The 23,930-nt window shown below is 35.8% G+C and overlaps 1 pseudogene; it reads right to left on the bottom strand.

Annotated features, from left to right (window-relative positions):
• Positions 1-20,173: 20,173 nt before the first annotated feature.
• LOC114033819 lies at positions 20,174-20,909 on the bottom strand (annotated as a pseudogene).
• Positions 20,910-23,930: the final 3,021 nt, after the last annotated feature.

The raw sequence follows: 23,930 nt of genomic DNA, 5'->3' as shown, positions 1-23,930 counted from the left end.
CACTGAGAAAGTTAAAATGCAAAATACTTTGGATATTAAAGTCCTTGACATGTTAGTTGGGAATAGAGAAAGTGATATAAATAAAAATATATGTTTAATGTCCAGTAAAGCAGGCAGAAATTAAGTGTTGAGTTTGGAGGAGGAGGAATTATTCACTGGGGGCTGGGCTGATCATGGAAGGCCTTGGGAATTGAAGGAAAGAGAGTACCTAGACAAGCATAGGGGTGGGAAGAAGCAATTTCAGATAGGGGCAATACATAAGAAAATTCACAGTTGGAATATATATTTGCATTCTGTAGAGGGAAGATATGAAATAGTTGATGCCCAGACCTGACTAGTAGTGAATTACACATGAAAAGAAGTGTTTGATCACAATGAGAAAAATGACATCATTTATACAGTTTCTTCACTGCAATCCTTTTCCCCTCAACTTACAACTACCCCCCCCACACAAGCATACAAATTCATGCAAGCACACATTCATGCACATGCACAGACACTCACACGCTTCCATATTCATAGGAGAGAGCAGACAGTGGTTGAAGAAGTTTAAAGGCAGAGGGGTTCCCATCATGGTTTTGTTCAGCCATGATGAAACATTGATCAAGGTGGAGGTCACAGACTTTTTTTTGTTGTTCAGTTGTGTCTGACTCTTCGTGACCCCATTTTGGGTTTTTTTGTCAAAGATACTGGAGTGGTTGGTCATTTCCTTCTCCAGCTCTACAGATGAGGAACTGAGGTAAACAGGGTTAAGTGACTTGCCCAGGGTCACATAACTAGTAAGTATCAGAGGCTGAATTTGAATTCATAAAAATGAGTCTTCCTGATTCTAAGCCTAGTGATCTATCCTTCATACCACTTAGCTGCCACAATACTGAGGGACTGCTTATGGTGCTCTGAGTAGGATGGTATTCAAGAGAAAACCAGATGAGAGCTAATCATCATAGATCAATGGAGGAATTGATGATATCTAGAATTATGTGAATATGTAAACATTTTGCTATGTATTTAGAAGTCCTGACTCAGATTGTGAAGACTTTTGATATTCCAGACAATATCTCAGTGATCTTGGTTCTGAAAAGAGGTAGATTTGGGAAAAGATGTAATGGTATCATCAGCATCCAGGACCACTTTATCAAGTACAGTTTTTTCAAATATTTCAAATGATTTCTCACTTAGGTCTCCTTGTGACCAACTCCTGGGAGACAACTACTCAGTTTATAATTTGATATCTTTGGATATGAATCAGAGTGAAATCATTGACTCATGTAGGCATTAAACCATTATAAAAATCCATTAATAGCCAATATTTATATAGCACTTATATAGTATTTTATGGTTTATAAAGTGTTTTATATAGATTATCTCATCTGGTCCTCTTAACTCTATGAGGTAGGTGTTATTTAGATGCATGTTTTACAGATGCATAAACTGACACCAAGAGAAGATAAATGACTTGCCCAAAATCATATTGCTAGTGTTTGAGGTAGTATTCAAACATAGGTTTTTCTCACTCTTTTCTAGACTTATTAACTAAACTATTTAATTGTCTAATTGTCCTTATTATAACACCCTAAAAAAATGGATTAATGAGCTTATTTCTACTGAAATGAATAGAGTTTTCTCTTCTGTAAAATAGGAATGATAACATTGATCCCATCTATTAAATAAGGCTGTTTTGAGGGGGGGAAATACTTTATAACACTTAATAACTTTATTATTATTAAATTATTATTTATACTCAATAGAACAAAAAGATAGCCTGATTACATTTTGAATTGCTCTGATTTTCCAAGTTATGGAAGGAAGGGAGAATCACCCTAATGCTATTATTATGTAATTATCTTGTATTATAATGATTTCTGTGTTTTATCTTCCTGCTAAGCTATACGTTCCATAAGGGTGAAGACTTTTTCTTAGTTAAATTCTGTACCTTGTTCTGGGTCTAACACTGTTTTCTGTGTAAATCACACACTTGAAAAAGAAAACTGGTGGTCAAGGGTGAAATAATTCATCTCCTTCTCTGAATAAATGTTATTTTTTTGAGGTTGGTTGTTTCCACTTCTCCTTTATAGTCACTAAGCAGCAACTGAGAAACTTTGAATTTTGGAAATTAAAACTCAGAATGCATAATTCTTTATTATTATATAGGCCATTTTCCTACAGTTTTCAAAGTGATTTTTACTCACAATCATTTGTAAATTTACAAGCAATGGTTTGGTCACTAACTCTCAGTAAGTCTCTGAGGGCAATAGCATGTTTTCTTCTTTCCATTTTATGTGCCTCTTTTGTTTGTGGGGCCACTACATGATTCAACTGATTTACCTTAGGACCCTCTAAAATAATCTATAAGGCCCATCTTTGCTCCTAGCTTGGAACTTCCCTAGAAACAATAGAATCTGGCTCATGCCCCACAGAATACCCATCTGATTTATTACATCCACACCCTATGTTTCCCCTGTTAGCATTATAATCTGTTTTGTGTCTCAGGTCCATCGTAAGCACTGAAGATGAAAAGACATCACAGGCATGTTTTATTTAACCTGACCACAAACAAGAAGAGACAAACCTTTCAGGATGTCACCAAACAACCCTATCCTCTGATGCCTACCATTTTCTTCACAATGGACATAACTTACAGTGGTTTGAAAAAGATAACCATGGTTTTCTACAATATATGATTCTGAGCTTCACTGTGACAATTTTAATTAAATCCTTATAGTGCAGGTTGTGGTCTTATCAGGTACAAGTGAGACTGCCCATCTCTGTCTACTCACTCATCTTTTCCTGAAGCCTGAAATTCCTTTCTTCTCTTCTTTTGTTATAATGGAAGCTGTCTTTCTTTCCTTATCTCTGTCAGGTACCAATCAACAGTCCAAAATGGAAGGATGGGTCTTTCTCCTCAGATCTCCAAAACTTTGTGTTTATGACCATCTATGACTCATTCTGTGTATTTCTGTGAATTTTGAGGTAATTTCCTCAAGTAAGACATTATATCTCTAATCTTCATGCCATTACAGTGGTTGTCACCCATAGCTGGTATGCTCTCCCTCCTCATGTCCATCTCTTGGAATTCCTGTTTGCTTCAATAGTTAGTTCAAAGACCAGGTTCTACAATAACCATTTTTTACCCTCCCAACTCCCACAGATTCTAATGCTGCCTTTCCCTCAATGCTATTTTATGTCTTTTTTGATGGAGTACACATACACATCCCTTTACTTGCTAATCTTTTCCTTTTTAGAATGTAAATTCTTGAAGATTGGAATTGCTCCAGTTTTGTTTAGAATCCTCAGAATGTAGCACAGTGTCTGGTACATGCTATATATTGTATAAGTGCTTACTGATTCATTGATATGGGTTTCAAGTGAAAATCATTTCATTTCTAGTAGTTAGTGGTAGCCAAGTGATTTATTTGCAATGATTACTTTCACAAAGAATAAGGTGTTTCTATCAAGAGTGGGAAAATGAGACAAATACAGTATCTGGGAGATGGGAGTAACAGGAAATCTATTACCACTTTTTTGTGGAAGGGAAGGTATTATTTTTTTCCATGAGTAAAGGTATTTTAAATTATTGTTAGTGTTTTTCACATTGGAAATTTAGGTGACTACACAAAAAATTATGAGGATATAACAGAAAATTTCCAAATGTATATAATAAATAAGATGCTCCCAAGATACACCTTACTCTCTAGATCAAATAGACATTAAGAAATAGCATACCTAGTTCTTTAAAATATATTGTTTCCAGGTCTATATTTCCAGAGAACAAAGAATCTATCAAAAATTTCTGACAAATATGGAATAATTTCCAGGAAAATTGACTTTCAGTATATTTGCTGAATTATATTTTTATTTTGTTTATTTTGTCTGTGTGCAGATAATCTGTTTTGTATATTAGGCATAGGAGATTTTTAATTTGAAGATCCCCTGCCACCTGAAAGGTCCTCTCTGTTCTTCAGACATGATGAACTTTGGAATAGAAAGTACTTTTTGGATAAAACAAAGGAATGGAAAATCAAGAAAAATAAGATTAACTTTATAATTCAACTATTTGGGGCTATTCTTTATGTATCATCTTCTCCCTTATACCTATGCCATTAGTATTTCACAATTTTGGAAAGAGGAATTTCTCTCACTTCTCTACTCAGCCAATCCCCATAATGCCTACTTCTTATCATGCAAACACACACACACACACTCACAGACATGAGCACACACAAACACACACACACATGCACACACTGGTGTGCAAGTATATTTTTTTAAGAAGTAAACTCTGAGAAAAATATTATGTAATCCCTTTTAAGTTTAATTGGTATTTGTAAGATATTTTTAAGTCTCGAAATTGAGAAAACAATGAATCAAGCAGCAAATTATAATGATTGCTAATTACTGAGGCATAAGTACTCACATTAAACAATTGGCTTACACAAGATGGTATATCACTCAATTTATGTCACAGACACATATTTAAAGAGTCTTCAATGCATTGAAAAGCCAATAAAATATATACACATTTCCTTGGAGTTCAAGGATATTTGATAGATGTCAACTGAAAGGAGACCGATTTAGGGAAATTAGATTTCAACACAAATGGAATAGGATGCCAGAGATGATTCCTACCTAGTTGTACAAAAATCCTCAAGGCTTCCTCTCTTCAATCTTTGGGGAAACTATATTCTGATCCTACAACTGGTGGTGTCTAACTTTGGCAAATTTGCCCTTCACATTTAGGGGATACAGAAACTACATGGTATGTGAGAGCAATTGGGAGGTTGATAGTGGGAAATTTGGAAGGTAGCTACAAGGAGATCATCAGCATTAGATTCTAGGAATAAGGCAACATGTGATCAAACACTTTTGAGAAGTGTTTTAGGGTGGATGATGTGTGACTGAAGTTTTACCATTTTCATGGCAAAACCCAAGGCTGTGATTCTGTGTTTACTTTCTCTACATTTGCTTCCTTTTTTCTTTGGGGAAATGTTTCCTTAAAATTTGCTCACTTTTTTTCTTTGCACATTTACTTTTTTTTTCTAATAAGCTATAAATTTCAATTAAAGCTGTTAACATCTTATATTAGTAATCTTTGTATATCATTGGAAATTAGGAAGAAAAAATTGAGAACTTTATCCCAGGATGAGGTGGAGAGAAGGATAGATTTAAAGCTGCCATATTTTTTTTCCAAGTTACTGTTTTTGGCTGGGGGCTTAGAACTATAGGAGAGAATTATTGATTCTGGGTCACAATTTCTCTGAGCAAAGAATACATACTTGGATTCTCCCAGACAATGTGTCAGGATTGAATGGAACTGCTGATACTATCTGGGCTGACAATGAAGCAGGTTCTACACTATCCTTTAGGGCATAATTTGAGAGGGAAACAACTTTGAGAGTGGAAGTACAGTGGGGGGAAATCACCCAGCATACAAAAAAATAATAAGGACATTTAAGAGTGAAAGAGAGCATTGACATCCTTATCACCCACATGTCATAACCATGCCATACCACTGGAAGAAAAGCCTGCACAAACATGCTAAAATGATTTAAAAAATCTAAAAATTTCAGCATCTTGTCCTCAATATGGTGACATGCACATATTCACATAAAAATAGAGTTGTAGTTGTATTTTGAGAATCCCTGAACTAGATATCAGAGACTTAGAAACTCTGAGTCCTTTGGGTTATCATGAGGAAGATAGGAAGATAAATAAGAATAATCAGTCAATTGCAAAAGATGAGAAGAGAGTTTACTATTTTTTATCACTCTATTATTTCATCTATGTCAAAAGTTTGTGCTTGTCATGTCATATCTCAAACATTTGCAGAGTTAAAATATTCCTTTTTAATGATATTAAATTTCATAATTATCTTTTGGCTCTACATTAGATTCAGACAATTTGGAAAATACAACATAATAATGTTCACTCATATTCCCATCATCATCATCTGCATCACAATAGCTAGCATTTATATAGCTTCTACTATGTACAAGCATTGTCCTATGCCCCCGGATTCTCCCAACTATGTAAACCAGTGCTCAGGTATTAAGGTTGTTGGCAACTTTCCTGAGATTGTTATGAGTGACCAGCAGTGATTGCAACATCAAAAGCAAGGGCTACAACTGTAATGCCTTGAGCTGTCCACAGGAAAATGTCCATTAGGGCTACAAGCCGTCACTAGATCCATAAGCCAGGAGTGGTGATTAGGCTTAAGCTGAGCCACTATCTACAGTAGGGAACACCTGTTCAGGCTGTCTGTGGCCCACCTTAGATTCATGAACTGAAGTCTGTGACTAGACTTCCAGATGTACCTCTGTACCCATAGGAGGAAACTGGCTGGCCATGCAAGGATAGTGGTTATTACACCTATAAGTCTACCAGGTCTACACCAAAAGGGTAGAGACCAGAGGAGGTTGAAACACTTGACTCTTTGGGCAGGGACTCCTAGCTCCTAAGCCGTAGGGGGGGAAAGAAAAACTAAACTGGACTATAAAAGAGAGTTTCTGGAGACCAACAAATTAAGCTTCGCCAAAACAACTTCAGAATCACTTGAACAGAAGAAATGCAAAAGACAGAGAAAATATTTTTTGTCTCATATAGAGCCCTTAGACAATTAGGAGAGAAATTAGTTCAAATGGGACTGCCACTTTTTTGATAAAGAAGGAGAATTAACTCTTCTACAAATGAGATAATTCTTTTTAAGAGTAGAATAACATCTTGTCCACATAGAAATAACCTGAGGACCTCAGAATGGCTCTCTACTAGCACTAGTCAGAAAGGTCTTAAAGCTGAACCCCCAAACAAGACTTAAATTTAAAATTAAAACTAAAACAAGTACCTGAGTAATGTGGGAAAAGACCCACTTCAGGTCTTTATTCAAATTTAGAGGCTTCTGCAATTTCTAGCAAGAATATTCTGGAAAAGAATCTTGAGTTATAGAAAAACATTCTTTGATGGGGATGCCCAGGAGACAATATGGGATCAAGCATATGCATTCTTAGAGGATCCCCCTAATGGGTTTTTGTCCTTCATTCTCAAAGAGAACCAAAATGATGTCACTATGTTGGCTTCAAGGTGCAACGTGTCTGATTGTGGCTGATCAAACCTATGCAAGCTCAGAAGGTTCTGCCATGGGTTAGGCACAAATAGTCCATATGAACAGTTGAAGTGGAGATGTCTCTAAATTTGACCCCACACTCCTGCCCAGAGAGAGAAAAGCTTGTTTTAAAAGAATGAAGCAACTAAAAAGCAAGTAAAATTTAATGTTTCTATGAAAAGTATAATAAGTTTGGGTAACAGTTACTAAGGATAGAATTAAACAAGAACATAGCATTATAAAAAGGTATTAGAGTAAATTAAGTATGCACTAATGAAGGGTGTTTAGACTACAAAGGATCAAATTAAAAGGAGTATAGAGCTTATAAATATTAACATAAAATTAGAAATGCTGGGAGAACAAAAGAGAATCTCCAAATTATTCAGGATGTTTCTTGCCTCATTGTCAAACTTAAATTAAAGCATAAGCACATTGTTTATATTGAGTCCTAAAATTTGAATTCTTGGCAGTTAATGACCCTTGTGAAAATTGAGATTTTAAATTAGTAATTTTACAGCTATATTTCATTTAGTTGAGTTCAAAGCTGAATTAATATGATGATGATTTCTTTCAATTTAAAATTTTCAGAAAATTGAAAAACTTAATCACCTATAGTTTTGAAAAATATCAAAATTTTGCAAAATTAGGAGGAAATTAGGAATGATCATTCACAGTTAGCACCAAATTGGAAGATACTTTTATACAATGCTGTTAAACTATGAATTAAGAAAGGAAGGCAGTTGAAATGTGGATAAAACTGTTCAATATTTAATTTAGAGTTCATAAAGTAGATAGTAAAAAAAAATTACTTTCTGTTGTGAAATGAATGGCAAATCGCCTTTAAGGTACTAATATCTGCAACATTCCTGTACCATAGTTGGTTCTGCATGATTCCCTTTGTCATTGCCAGATGAAGTCCTATGTGAAATCACTGAAGAATACTTTGCCAGCATAAAAGAGTTTAACTTTGAGGAGGAGATGGATGATTTCTTCTGCAAGGTCATCAATAGCAACTAGGAGGGACCTTAAATTTCTCAGTTGTGCTCAAAAACTTGTATTTGGGTTTTTTTGATGATTGCTTTAAAAAAAAACTGTGAAGTTATATATAATGTAATTTCCCAAAAGACCTCAAAGGAATTGGAATGAAGTGTGCATTTGTAAGCCACATGGAACCTCCAAAGGGTGATAGTATCAAAATTAACTGATTTTGTGTAATAAAAACTTGCATTAAATTATCAAGGACAATTCACTAGAATGAAGATTAAGTCTGTAGACCAGCTTAGATATGATTGGGAAATAAAGACTAGAGGAATTAAACAAGTAAAAATTAAGAGAAGTGTTTGATAAGAAATCAAGAAATGTCCAATTTAGAAAGCTTTTAATCCAAGTCTACAGGAGTGACATAATAAGAAAGAAAGGAACAAAGTTTAAATAAGTTGGAATGAAAGAAGAATGGGTAGAGTTTAAGGAAAGTAGAGGTTCATTTGCACTAATACACTGTGAATACAGGGCTTGAAAGAAAAAGATTTTGGTGTTTTGAAAAAAGGAGATTTAAGGAACAATTTTGATCTTGCTAAGATTTAAAAAATGGAGATTTTTTTTTTCTTTTTGAGAAATGCTACTTAGGTATATTGGTAGGGTTAAGCAGGAGAAAGAAGCATTGATTTAGCTCTGTGGGTGATATAAAGGAAATAAAGAAGCAGTTATGGGAAACTGGGAATATTACCACTTTTTTTTTAATATGAGCCAACTAAAAACAATGGATCCTTATAAAGAATGAGGTTGAGTTATTGCCACCAGTAATTATAAATTGAAAAAAAATTGATTGGGTTAAAAACTTTGTTTTAAAGCTGTATTGTAATTGTGGTAAATCAGAGAATTTAATCAGTCTCTGTATGTACAAATGGATAATAAACATTGCCCATACCTCCCAGGTTTGTTTGGAAGGAGTACATAATTGTAAAGTGCTTAATACAGTGCCTGGCTTATGAAAACTAGTATTCAGACCTTGCTGGAATTCAAATGGATAAAAACAAATACTCTCCCAATTAAAGGTGTTCTTTTTAATGGGTATGAATATTAATAAATTTGTTGATATATTTCATAAATTCAAATTATAACTGAAAAATCATACATTAAAATTTTAAAGCATTACTGAAAGTAAATCTTTGAAATTCCTTAAAGAAAAAATGTAAGACCTATAAAAAGTCTGGAATGTGGTAAGTACTATATAAACTACCAAGATATGACTAGTAAAAAAAAAATACCAGGAGGAATAAGATAAATGACTTTCTATGAATTGATAAATTTGAAATGCATTTGACTAAATATCCTCTAATTGATAAGTTTGAAATATATGATATCCAATATACAAAATTTTATCTTGTATTATGAAGGCTAAGAAAAACTGTTAAATCAAGCTAATGCCTCTTTTTAAACTGGATACTGTTAGGTTACAAATATATCTGTTATATAATATTACTATATGTTTGAAAGTTGCTACTCATGTAAGAGGGTATATTTTGTTTTAAAAAAATTAGAAAATCATGAAAATAACTCACCATTGGGAGAAGACAGCAGCAACATCCTTTTAGGAGATCCTTCTCTGTGAAGTCCCTTTGGGCTTCCTACTTGAGATAGGTCATAAGATCTTATCAGCCCTGCTGATAGCATGTTGTGAAATTCTGAAATGCTGCAGTAAGACCTCTCCCAGTCAAAGTAGAGAAATGCACAACTTTTAATAATAAGTGAGTTTTATTTAAGATCATTTGGAAAATCATAAATTATATTTTGAACCCAACTATTCACTGTATGTGTGAACTTATGTTTACTATATGGATACAAGTCATGATACTTATTAAGACAATAGCACACTGTTCCCTAAATGATGATGAGGTAAAGTGGAAACAGCAATGTAAGGTTAAACAGGTCTCTTGGGTTCGGTTACTAAGGAAGGTAAGCCACTCCTTCCCCAGAGTTTATCCAGAGTTTATATCACAAGGTGTGTGTGTGTGTGTGTGTGTGTGTGTGTGTGTGTATACATATACATATACACATATATACATACATTTATACATGCACATACACACACATACATATATACATATACGTGTACATACACGTGTGTATGTGTATGTGTGTGTGTGTGTGTATATATATATATATATATACTTACACATACACACACAGATATATATATATATACACACTCATTAGGGGGCAATTGTGGTCAGGAAGGGATAAAAGATTCAATTAAGCAAGGATGGGTTGATTTAAGCACCACCCCTTAGTCAATTTGTCTAGCTTTAAATGAGCTTATATTTAGAGCCATATCCTCTGGTGGCTGTCCATTTAGCTTGCAACCCTTTTGAGCACTTACAGGTAAATTTTCTTAATATACTCAAGGCAAGTCATCGTAAGCAATGCTTTGTCATTGTTAACCAAGGTTTAAACATTCCCTAGTTCTAAAGTGATAGCTGCCTTTGTTACCAAAGTTCTCAACAAAGAAATCATGTTCAGACATGGCTCATTTGCCTACATATACTATGATAGAGGGTGTTATCTTACTAATTCTATTCTCTTTCAGGTGCATTTTAATCTTGGTATCACTTCTAAATTCCACACTTCATACCATCCTTAAAATTCTGCTGAAGTTGAACATAATTTAAGCCTGTGGTTGGTAAATTACGGTTTATATTATGGCCTGATAGTCTACCTTTGGCTTTATTTCAGCTGCATATCGTACCAAAGAGGGAATTATAGGAGTGTGAATAGATGAAATTAGAAAAGTTTGATGCAATTATGTTAAATTTTTCTCACGCTATGAAATACTGTTAAAATAAATCACTTCCCTATTGAGTTATTAAAATGAACATGATAAAAATCTTTGAAAAGTTGTAATAATGAAGTGTCTATTGCTCTAAAATGTAGAATTCATATGAGGTTTGAGGACTGAGTCTGATTCTAGGTATGATCATTGAGAAATATTATTGAGCCATGATCTTTGAAGCCAGCAGCCAATGGGAGTGACATCTGCAAATTACCGCAGGTGAAGTTTTGTCTCAAAGAAAGGTGGAAAAAAAGACTTTTGGCATGAGCTGAGGTAGGACTCTCCTTACCTAATTTTCCCAGTGTGGCATTTATTCTTGAATGCTAAAATTTCCACCTGGCTAAAATTCTAAGCATAGTTGCAACATTCTGTCAAAATTGGATGCCTATATGACTACATACACACACACACACACACACACACACATATTGTGTGTAACTATATATATATAATTTTAATTTATGAAATACAGATGCATTTCTATAACAGAGTAGAATTTTTAAAAAATGATTGCACATGAACCTGCAAATCTATTATGTACAATTTGTGATTTCTTTTAAATATAAAATAACACTTTCATGTAAACTTTTTCCCCCTTTTTTCTTTCCTCCCTCCCACCATAGAGATGACTACAATTAGATGCCAATGGGTATATATGTAAAAATCATTCTATACAAATTTCTATTTATCAGTTCTTTCCCTGGATGTAGATAATATCTTCCTTCATAAGTTGTTTGTAGTTAATTTGGGTATGTATAATATCAAAATGATTTAGTCAGTCAAAACTGTTCTTAAAACAACATTGCCGTTACTATATACAACATTCTCTTGGTTCTGCTCATTTTCCTCTTCCTTATTTGATGCATCTATCCATGTTTTCCTGAAATCCACAAGCTCATAATTTCTTATAGCACCGTAATATTCCATCATGATCACATACCACAACTTGTTCAGCCATCCCCTAGTTGATAGGTATACCTGCAATTTCCGGTTCTTTGACACCACAAAGAGAGCTGCTATAAATATTTTAAAACATATAGGTCCTTTTCCTTTTTTCCCTAATCATTTTTGTAAATAGGCCTACTAGTGATATTGCTGGGTCTTATATGACTCTTCCGTGGAACTGACATTAAGTTAGGAAAGCATTTTTCCCCTTACTACAGCTACATCTCTCTTTCCTTTAAAAGCATTTCTATAATCATGGCAGATCAGTAGATTAAATCTTTATCTCATAGGATAATGCATCTTAGTTACTATACTACCATACAAATATGTAAGATCTAAATTATTCAACATGAAATTATAGTCATTCCCACTCCTAAACTATTAAATAAATGAGTATTTGGGCTTGTTATCCTCCTGCCATGTATGCAATAAGATACTTGAAATATCTCGGAGTGTTATGGGGAAAGTTAAATAATGTTTCAGCAGTTTTTGGGACTAAGGTATAAATCTATTATTTAGCAGGTTAAATCAGAAACACTTTCGGTTAAAGAAGAAAATTTTAGTATAATCAGTTATCTTTGAAGGGAATTACTTATGGTCTATCTTGTGACATCCAATGTTACTTTATTTTATTATTCTTTTGTTGTAAATTATTAGATCAGCATCTCTAAGGTAAATATAGCTATGTGGACATCAAAATTCGACAAAGAAGTCAACTACTTACAAACAGTGTTGTTAGTAAGATGAGATACATAGCAGTATGGGCTGCTACAGTGAATAAGTTAATTGAAGTTGATAGCTGGGTGAAGATTTGTTGAGAAAATAAGAAAGTTAATTAAATATATAACAAATTGTATTACGATCTGTTTTGTAAAAGGGATATAGCAGAAATATCTAGAGAAACTATGCTGGTGTCCAGCCCTTCTGTGAAGACCCATCTTCAGAGCTGCCTTTAACTGAGAGTCACTCCATGAGAAGTTGTTTGTAGTGACCACACAAATACCTGACAGATCTGACATCTGAAGTTCAAATGAATATTAAATTGACATTGGAAGGAGGTTACTGGGATACAAAGTCACTTGATCATTTTATTACCTGGAAGGCTTACCAAAGGGTACTGCTCCCAGTGCATTTTTGTCACCCTTGAAACTCAGTAGGGTACTGTTCCCTCTGGTATTTGCATTGCCCATAGAGGACTATCTCCTACGAATCTCTGCAATTCATAAAAGCCCCTAGGTCTTCCATGGATCGAAGGGGGAAATCATGATGATTATTTTGCTACACCAATCAAATGAATCAGCATTTATTCAGTTTATTGTGATTTGATGGGTATTGGTGGTGTCTTAGTAAATTAAAACCAAAAGAATTAAATTTAAGTTAACTATGTTAGTTAATGCTATTAGAATGAGTTGTGATTGATTAATTCATCATGTATTGATGATTATATTAATTGCATTTGATTCATTAGATAGATTAATACTGTATCAGTTAGGTATGTAATAAAGATTTATCAATCCTCCCCACCCTTGCCAGTCTAACTATGCTACACTTGAAATAAGGTTCATGTGCTGCAAATAATACCCCTGAACCCTATGAATTACTGCTGTCCATTCCCTTCTGACCTTTGCTTCAAACACAAAACTTGCTTGGATAAAACTTCTTAGGACACTGTTGGCCAAAGACTAGGGTCTTTTGATTTGTGGAAGTCCCTCTGATGTTGTTGAAAGGGTGATCTTTGCAAAGCTCCTGCTGAGATGACCTTGAGTTGATGGCCTATAGGCCTCATGAGCTATGAAAGGTCTGTTGACAAAGTGGTTATGATTGATGGACATTTCCCTTAGCCAATCATAAATTTTTCCAACTTCTGGAATTTACAAATCAGTAAATTGTAACACTTCCATTTTTAGTGCTCTGCCAAGTGTATAAAAGTAGATAGTAACCAAGTGCAGGAGTCGCTGATTGTGAGGAAGATCTTGGACCCAATAAATTAGGGACCACCAGTATTCCTAAAAAATTAAATATGCTGAGAACTCTGAATAACTTGTGTTACAGATTGGAATTTTGTGACCCACATACCAGTAAAATCAACAGAACTTGGAAACAGGTTGGCTACAGGGGATAAACAAGAGTGAGGAGCCAAGGATGATCCAGAGCTTATTAGTTGGAATGACTGAAAGGATGGCTGTACCCTTTAGCGTAATAGGAAAGTTAGAAAAAAGTGGAGGGGTTGGGGGAAATAGAGATATTTCACTGAGATTTAAAAATTTATTGGACAGCCAATTTGATATGCCCTATAGGGAACTGGTGATGTGAGACTACAGATCAGGAAATTACTTAGCCCTAGATAGACTGAAGAATCATCAGCATTGAGATGGGAAGATGATTACCAAGTAAGATAGTTTAAAAGAAAGAGAGAGCCCAAGAACGACTGTTTGGAAATACTGATAATTAGTGGACATGGATTGTATGAAGGTCCTTTAACAAAAGACTTAGGAGTTATCAGGAAGATAAGAACAGAAATGTTAATAAGCCATGCTACAAGAATCTAGAAAGTATGGAGAAAAGAGTGATCTACAATGTCAAAGACTGTAAATAAGTTAATAAAGATAACAGTTAATAGAAAATCATTGTTTGCTAATTTAAGAGATCAATTTATTTGAATGAAAAGGTCTGAAACTAGACTTCAGAGTTTAGAACATTACAACAGGGAAAATAAAAGTGGAGACACTGATTGTAGAAAGCTTTTACAAGGAGTTTAGCCGTAACAATGAGAAGAAATATATAGATAGAGATAACAGCCAGGAGGATCAATAGCTAAATGAGGATTGTTGTTGTTATTATTGTTCTGTATATATTTGCTTGTTCTATTTTTAGTATGAATTAACTATGGATAAATTTGTAAGCAGCGAGAAGTAACCAGTAGAAAGAGATATGAGCAGTAGGGGAAAAATATAGAGACACATTTAAGTTGACAGCTCCCATGGATTTAAGTTATGTCTAGACAATGTACTTCAAAATGTATATATCTATCCTTAATCTGTCTCTTCAATTCATTCCAACATTGGCCAGGAATCTTTTAGATATGCCGTTTCCAAATTTGAAACTATTATTGTCCCTTCTAAATGCACCACTCATCCCAATCTCTCTATTTGTGTTAAAGGTATCACCATCCTTATACTGTTTTGTATCTGTCCTCCCTTTTATGGTCAATACCTATAAAAACTTTTCACCACTCATTGATTCTACTTTTTCTCTTCTCACTCTATTACATCCTGGATTTCTACATCATTACTCAAATGAATATGTTTTTCAAGAACATCAGTGATTGCAAAAGAAATAAATCTAGCTGAGATTCTTATAATCTAGCCACTGCTCAGATTCCTCAAATCTATCCACTGCTTAGATTCTTATAATCTAGCCAATAAGCCAATAACTTACTAATATTCAGACTCATTAAGAGTCTGCTCAATATGATGGATGTTCTAATAAATCTTGTCTTTGACTGAAAGAAGGCTTGAGTCGAATTCTTTCAGGCAGGACACACGTGCTGTGATTTTGGGGTCCCAGGACCCCTGAACCCCTAAACCATATCACTTTGGTGACCCAAATGGGGAAATTGCCGAACCCCAGGGTCTTCTCCAGCCAAGACTGGAAGGTATGTAAGCCTCCTCTCCCTCCTTTCTTGATCTACAGTTAGGGTTGCTCTCCAAGCACCAAGGCTTGGAGGTGCTTTTCTGGCAGACAGCCATAAGGCTGTCTCTCACTCGGCCTGACGCTTGTAGGCTCTTGGTCCACTGGGTTGGTTCAAGGCCACGGACCTGGGTACAATTTCTGCAGCATAGAGGACAAGAACTGACACCCTATCTGGAAGTATATGCTCAATTCTGTTAATTCCCTCTGTGCTAGGGAATTGGAGAAAACTGCAGTTGCTTTTTGGTTCCCTGAGGCTTACTTACTCCCTTCCCTCTGCACCTCTGAATCCTCCTTCATGGAGGTTACAGGGAAAGTTAGAATAGCTAAAAATGTCTTGGCAGATTCTGGTGGTTTTATGATTGATTATTTTCAAACTCCTTCTTACAACTCTGGTCACTCCTTTCTCCCACTCCCTTCCCTTGAGTCAAGAGGGTATCTGTTAACCCCTCTCATAAGAGAAGAGAGTTTCACCCTTTTTGCCCTCCCCACCTGGGAAAGGAAGGAGGGAGAAGGGGCAGCAGCTACAGCATGGTCCTCACTGGCAATGGCCTTGGGCCCTAGGGCAACCTTTGCCTGGAAGCATCACCCAGGTTCAGCATATCCTGGTCAAGGTAAAGAAGCCGGCCTCCTAATCTGGGTAAGCACGCTCTTCCTAAAGTTTTAGTTTTAACTGTTAATGATGAGATGTTGATTCTCTGTGTAAAGTAACTTGGAAACACATTTGACAAAACTGAAGTCACCTGATTGGTAATGGGTTTGTTTCAAGTTGCAAATTGGTGAACTTTTTGTATCAGTTATGTCAAGCAATTTTTCATAATTTGGTTACCGCTAAAATAATCTGGCTACTGTTGGTTATTGTTTTAATGTGTCAGCTTGTCAAAAAGCTTGTTTGGGTTTTGTCTTGTCGAGAATTTGCAAGTATATAGAAATAATCTCTAACAATTGGCTTTTTACACCAGGACAAATTTATGTTTGAGATGTAAATCCTGGAAAAAGTTTTTCCTAAACTGTGATTAGTGAAACTTGCTGTTTGAGGTAAAAGCTCATAGGATTTATTTTGAGGTGTTTGATGGATCATAATAATTCATTGATAATCAATAACCTACCATTTGAGAGGAATGTCACAAGCTACTCAGAGAGAATGTGATACTGGTGGGAAGTCAGCTTCGGGAAAAGCTGAGAGGATAATTGTAGCCTGTCTAAGAATGGGAGTCTCCTGGCTCAGTTTCCTCAATATGATCCTTTGAAAGGGTATGTTACCCACCTGGCTATTCCTGAGTCTGGCTATGAGGTAGATTTGATACTGCTCGGTTGGCTGGGCCCTGCAGTCTTTTCTGTCAGATTTGAGTCTTCCTGACTGCAGGCCATTCACCTACAGTTGGTAGCAAACAGCGGGTACCAGTCAATGTCCTCCCCCATCATTCCCTGAATGCAGCCTGTGCTTGGTTCCAGTCAACCTCCTCTTTGGGACCCCTCAAGGGAGGGACAGCTCTACGCGCCTTGCCAGCAGGAAGCAGTTTCAGAAGCCAAGACCTTCGCCCCTTACCCGAAAAGAATTTGGGTCCCATTTGTTTGAGGGGGGAATGATGGGGTTGGGATCTAGACCCCAGAAAAGTTCCCACTTGGTCAAATCTCTGGTATTTGCCTGAGGCTATAATCCCATCACCTGGCCTTTCATTGTAGCTACACCCAATCTCCCAATTCTGTAAATCTAGCCTGGCCTTCCTTTGTTTTACTTCCCTATGTATGGTCCCCAGCCATTTCCCACCCTTAATCCTAGGTAGGCTCCATTTTCCCTTGGCCATGATGTCCAGTTCCCAGGAGTTCTATTCACCCCAGTTTACTGGCCACTCCTAGGTCCCTCCCACAGTCTTTCTGTATATAAGGTCCATCTTGTCTCCATTAAAATGCTGGGACTCTTATAATCTAGTCACTGCCCAAATTCCTCAAATCTAGCCACTGCTTATATTCTTATAATCTAGCCAATAAGTCAATAGCTTACTAATGTTCAAACTCCTTAAGAGTCTGCCCAATATGATGGATGTTCTAATAAACCTTGTTGTTGACTGGAAAAAAAAAAGAAAGAAAGAAAGAAAGACATCCAATACCTTTTTTTAAACCCTCATTTTTCTCAAATTCTTTGTATCATTTTACATTGTTGACTACCATATGAATTCCTGACCCAGACTACTGTTATGAGTTATGTAAGCCACATGTGCTCATGTCACCTGTCATATGTGTTCACATCACTCCTGGCTCCACTCTAGACTTTATAGACTTTTCCACCTGTTACCTAGCTGCCTTTTTTCCCTGAGTATCTATCTCTTCTTACACACATACACACACACACACACACACTCACACTCATTCAGACCATTTTTATGTGTTATTTTACTCTATTAGAAATTAAGCTCCTTGTGGGTAGAGTCTGTATTGTTTTGCTTATATTTGTATTCTCAGCACTTAGCACAGTACATGACATATAATTGCTTAATACATATTTTATCTTTCTATTTAAATGAGTGCTTGTCAATCTATTTTTTATGAATCTTTCTCCTATTCCTACCTACTAAGTATGGATGCCCCCAAGGCATCCTTTTCTCTCTACATCCATTCTCAGTAACTTCATCTGCTCCCATGGTACCTACAATACTTCTCCATTTTCAGCCCTAGTTTCATTCTTTAGCTCTGGTATCACATCACAACTGACTATTCAGCATGTATACTTTAATATCTCATGGGTATCTCAAATTCAATACGTTCATATGTTTAAAACAAAACTCATAATTTTCCAACTCCAATTGATCTATACTCAAAACCTCTGTCTTGTTGTTGTTGTTATTGTTGTTTCTAATAATCATTTTATTTTACTGTTGGAAATTTAGCATCATCCTCAACTCTCTCCTGTCCTTCAAAACACTCCAATAAGCAAATCATTGTGAATTACTAATTATTTTCTCCATATCATATCTCATATCACATCACTCTCCACTCACATAGCCACTATCTCAGGTCAGCTACCCATCAACTTTCACCTAATTGAATATCTATTTTCCAGTCCTTTTTCTCTCCAATACCCTCCATTCAAGTCAATCTGGCCAGCTGGCTTTTCCTGAACTCAACATTTCATCTCTACTTCCATGGCTATGTGCAGGCTTTCCTCCATAGCCAAGGTGTATTTTCTTCTCAGCTCTGTTTTTATGTTTAGACTCTCTGTCTCTGTCTCTCTATATCTCTCCTTCTCTCTGTCTCTGTCTCTCTCTGCCTCTCTGTGTCTCTGTCTCTCTGTTTCTCTCTCTCTCTTTTCTCTATCTGTCCAGTCAATAGAAGATTCAGGAGTTCTGTTCTGAGCAGTCAGCTCTTCTTTGTGGTAAGTGGCAAGGATAAGATACCAGATGATTTTCTGTTTGTTATATTTTCACTAGTAGATGCATGGTGCTATCTCTTGGAATCTGGTCTAGCTATCAGGTAACTAAATGATTATAAAACAATATGAATAACCTCAATGGCAGGGGGAGTTAGGGGACACAGTGGATATAATGCTGGGCCTGGAGTTAGGAAGACTCCTCTTCCTAAGTTCAAATATGGCCTCATCAGCTATGTGACTCTGGGCAAGTCCTTTAACTCAATTTACCTCAGTTTCCTCATTTGTAAAATAAGCTGGAGTAGAAAATGGCAAACCATTCTAGTATCTGTGATAAGAAAATCCCAAAAGGAGTCACAAAGAGTTGGACGCAGCTGGAAAATGACTAAAAACAGAAAGCCTCAATGGCAGGCCCATCAAAGCATAAAAGGAGAGGGCCTAAAGACTTTGTTAATTTTATGTACATGTTCTAAATTAAATCAAAATTGATAACTTTTGTCTCCTTTTCTTTCCCTTTGCTTTCTGCCCTCTAAACATTTACTCATTTTGTTACTTATATTTAGAATGTGCTTCAACCCATTCCTGCTTGCCTTAATCCTGCACATTCCTTAAGTCCCATTTCAAATACCAAGGATAAGCAAGTAAACCCAGCTCATGGTACTTAGAGGTTGAAGATAATGAGGCATGGATAGCTGATCTTGGAGCTAAAAAAAAAAAAAGCCAAACAAACAAATAAAAGTATTACCTAGGAATTAGAACCTGCCTAGGTATTGAAATTTACCTAGGTGAGTTTCTCATTCTTTAAAAATTCACAACAGTGATAGCTTAGACGACTGTGGCTTCTATAATTTAAGACAATTGGAGAAAAGCAAATGCTTGTTTCCTCATTAGGAAACAAGAATACTTTCCTGTCATCATCCAGTATCAAAAATATTTCACAGTTTGATTTACTTTTATCTAAAGGTAACATTAATCCCTCCTACACTTAGATGAATTTTTTTGGTATTCAGTAGTTCCAAAAGCAAATATGTCTAAATTTAGATTGAGTCTATGCCAGTGGAGTAGCCATAGTTAGGGGCTAATACAAAATACGTCAGCACACTGGCTGAAGTCCACAGGTTAACAAAAAGAGATTAATACAAAATGTTCGGCAACATCATTCTTAGAAAGTTTGCTACCGTCCTGCATAGAGAGAGACCTGATTGGTTTGTGAGTATTTATCATATTCACTATGAAGAAGCAAACATCAATAGATGTCTTCAAGATGTTTTCCAATTTTGGCTTTTAGCTTCCTAAAACGTAAAAGATCATCTCGTCCAATTTCAAGCATTTTTTCTTCCCACGATTTAATTTCATTTTCATAATGAATTTTATCATCTTGGGCAAGTTGCTGATATACCTGCTTCTGAGATGACGACAGATTTTTTCCACTCTTCATTTAAAATCTTCATCATTTGCTGTGCTGAAGTCCCTTTTGCTTCCTTAGAGTGTTCAGAAATAAAAATGTTATAACCTGAGCGAGGTTTTTTGGGCTTTCCAAAGATGGTTAATTCTCTTTTTTTCTTTATTAATTCCTTTCTAGCCTTTTTTCGACGATTCTCTTCTTTCAAAATTTTTTCTGATTAGGATCGAGCTGTGATTTATATTTCAAGGCCTCTTCTTTGTACTCTTAAAGCTGCGTTGGTAGCCTCTTTATATACTTTGTTCTGTGATTCTGGAAGCTCCCTCCAAGCTTCAGCAAGCTTCTCAATTATCTCTGTTTTTCAAATCTGGATTTTGTTCTTTAAGTACGGGTCGATGTTCCATTGAAAAACGAACGTAAGAAGACCAAGGTTTCTTTGGAGCATTAGATAAAGTACAGTCTTTCCTAAACCACTCCAATCCACAGATAGAACTGCTCGGCGGGGCGGCTCCAGCAGCCCTCGGGCGGCGGGCCGGCCCAGGACCCTCAGCGCCCCCCAGCTTCCCCGCAGCAGCGCCATGGCTCGGCGCGGTCCCGTCCTCCCTCAGCCCGCAGAGGCGGCGGGGAGTCCCGAGCGGGTTTGTGTTCGCACGTGAAGAGCCTCCGGTCCCCGCCACACGCGGGGCATAGTGGGCCCTATGTAACTTTTATGAAAGTTTCTGTCAACACTGTTAGCATATACGGTAAGTATCAATGAAGACAAAACTATTTGTTATCACAAATACTCTAATGAACTCTTGGTAATGAAACTGTGAAATCATGAGAAATATATACATACATACACACACACACACACATATATCACATATATATGTGTGTGTGTGTGTGTGTGTGTGTATATATATATATATAATATATATATGAATGTATGTATATATAGGTGAGGCAGTGGGGTGAAGCGACTTGCCCAGGGTCACACAGCTAGCAAGTGTCAAGTGTCTGAGGTCACATTTGAACTAAGGTCTTCCTGAATCCAGGGCCGGTGCTCTATCCACTGCACCATCTAGCTGTCCCTGAGAAATATTTTAATATCATGAAAAAGGAAGTATTTTTTTTGATTCTTAGTGAATTTGTTATACTTGGTTTAGTGGCTCTGGCATGACAAAAATGTAACAGTCATCCTTGTTTTTTTCTGTGGCCTTTTTTTTTTTTTTAGAAAAGTCTCTGTCAACTACTAACACAATTTTTTTTTTCCACAAATTTTACTGTGTCTTCTACTTTGCTTTTATGAAGGCTATATTTTTTGGTTGGTTTAACTATAAAGCAATGCAGATGAAAGGTGAAATATTTTTCTAGTGATGATATATGACCACATTTGTAAGGGATATTACAAATGAAAGGAATGATGGAAGAAAACAGGAGGATTAGTCATGTGATGAGAAGGGAAACAATAGAGAATGAAAGTGGTTTACAGATAAACATGAAATGTCAATAGACTTATAGGAAGGTCCTCAACATGTGGACATATCCTCTATAGAGGCTCTATGGAAGAATAAGTGCATGAATCTGGAATTATGCTGAAAGAGTTATTAAACTACCTATACCTTTGACCCAGAAATACCACTACTTGATTTATTTATGAAGATAATTAGGGAAAAAGGGAAAAGAACCCATATGTTTTAAAATGTTTACAGCAGCTTTCTTTGTGGTGACAAAGAACTGGAAATTGCAGGGATGCCTATCAATTGGGGAATGGCTGAACAGGTTGTGGCGCGTGATTGTGATTGAATACTACTATGCTATAAGAAATGATGAGCTCAATGATTTTAGGAAAAACATGGAAAGACTTGCATGATATAATGAAGAGCAAAACAAGCAGAACCAAGAAAACACTGTATACAGTAATAGCAATATTGTTTTAAGAATGACTTTGAGTGAATAAGTTATTTTGACTATTATAAATGCTCAAATTAACGGGAAAGAACCTATGAAAAAAGACACTATCTGTATCCAGAGAAAGAACTGATAAATAGAAGTATGTATAGAATAATTTTACACACACGTGTGTATATGCATGTATATATGCATATATATGTGTATATATATTTACATATACAATATACATATATATGATTGTGTCTAATGGTATCCATCTCTAGGGTGGGTTGAGGGAAGGAAAAAAATATTTACATGATAATTTTGTAGTATATTTGAAAAAAACAAGTTGTACATTTTCAGTTTCATATTTAATCAACTTTTTTATTATACTATGTTATGGAAAAGCTTATTTTATCACATAAATTAAAAATAAAATTTAAGAAAAAAATTAATTAGGACATGGTTATTCTCTTTATACTTGAAAAAAAAGAATAAGAGCATGGATTGCAAAACTATAGAGGGAGGACCCACATCAATTTGATCCTAGTTCCACAGAAGTATTGAATAATTTTATTTCAATTTGAATACCAAAGTGGAATTATTTTTTTTTCCTTGTCTGGGCTTATTCAAATTCCAAGTGGCTCTCTTTAAAAATAAAACTCACTGACCATAAGTGTTAAAAAAAACCTACACAGTATCAAACATTACAAAAGAAGCTTCCTTCACTCTCATAGTCCTCTTTATTCACAATACAGTTGTACAGATTTTTAAATGCTTTCAGGGTGTATTTGGAAGTAGCATCTTTAAATTTGTATTAGCTTTCATGTGCTAAGAGTAGAAGAGAATATAAATCTTTTAAAAATCTGCTGGTGGTGCTGGGTTTTTGTTAGTTTCTTTTTGTTTTTTTGGATTTTTTTTTTTTTGGACAGGGGAAATGTTAGGATCTTCAACAAGAAGAGAAAAGTGGCAAAGTGGGAAACACTTATGGGAAAGACCAGACATTCTGTCTTAGTCATATTGAATTGTATATGATAGGGAGACATTTAAGAAGAGATGTCTGGGAGACAGAGATAAGGAACTAGACAGAGGCAAAGAGGTCAGAAACAAGAGAGCTAGAGCTGGCAGTCATCTACGTAAAGATAAAACTCTGCAAGGAAATGAGAGCTCTCTCACTGAAAGAGAGTGAAAAGGAAGAAACCTGAGAGTGTGCAAAATAAAAATTGGCAGAGTAACCACCAAAAGAGGCTTTGGGGTATTCTGATTAAGCAAGTCAGGCTACTACATATCCTCTCCTTACTCCCCAGCATTGACCTTTAGCAAAAGTGAGAAGTGGTAAGATTTATTTTCAGGTACATACTACATTTGCTGTTAAATACTCTTCCAACAAAGTGCCGCCTACTTTAGAATCACAGATTTTAAACTGGAGGGACCTTAGAGGTCATCTAGTCCAACCCTGTCCTTTTACAAATGAGAAGACTGAGACCAACAGAGATTAGACAGTTTCCAAAGGTCACATAGGTAGCAATAAGGAGAGTTAGAACGGATTTAAGGCTCCAAGGCTGATTTCTTTTCACTACTATGTAATGCTTTTTACCGTACCTCATTAGGTTGCATAATCCTGCATGCTTTTAATCAATCCTGATTCCTTTTCCAAGCTTTAGAGAATCCTCTCTTACTCTAATCCATTTTTCAAGATTAGGAAAATGATAAATCTGAAAAAAAA

The sequence above is a fragment of the Vombatus ursinus genome, unplaced genomic scaffold (genome assembly GCF_900497805.2).
Source record: "Vombatus ursinus unplaced genomic scaffold, bare-nosed wombat genome assembly UNPS02007460.1, whole genome shotgun sequence".
In the NCBI taxonomy this organism is placed as follows: Eukaryota; Metazoa; Chordata; class Mammalia; order Diprotodontia; family Vombatidae; genus Vombatus; species Vombatus ursinus.
Note: the sequence above shows the minus strand (reverse complement) of the source record. Positions and strands in the feature narration are given on the sequence as shown.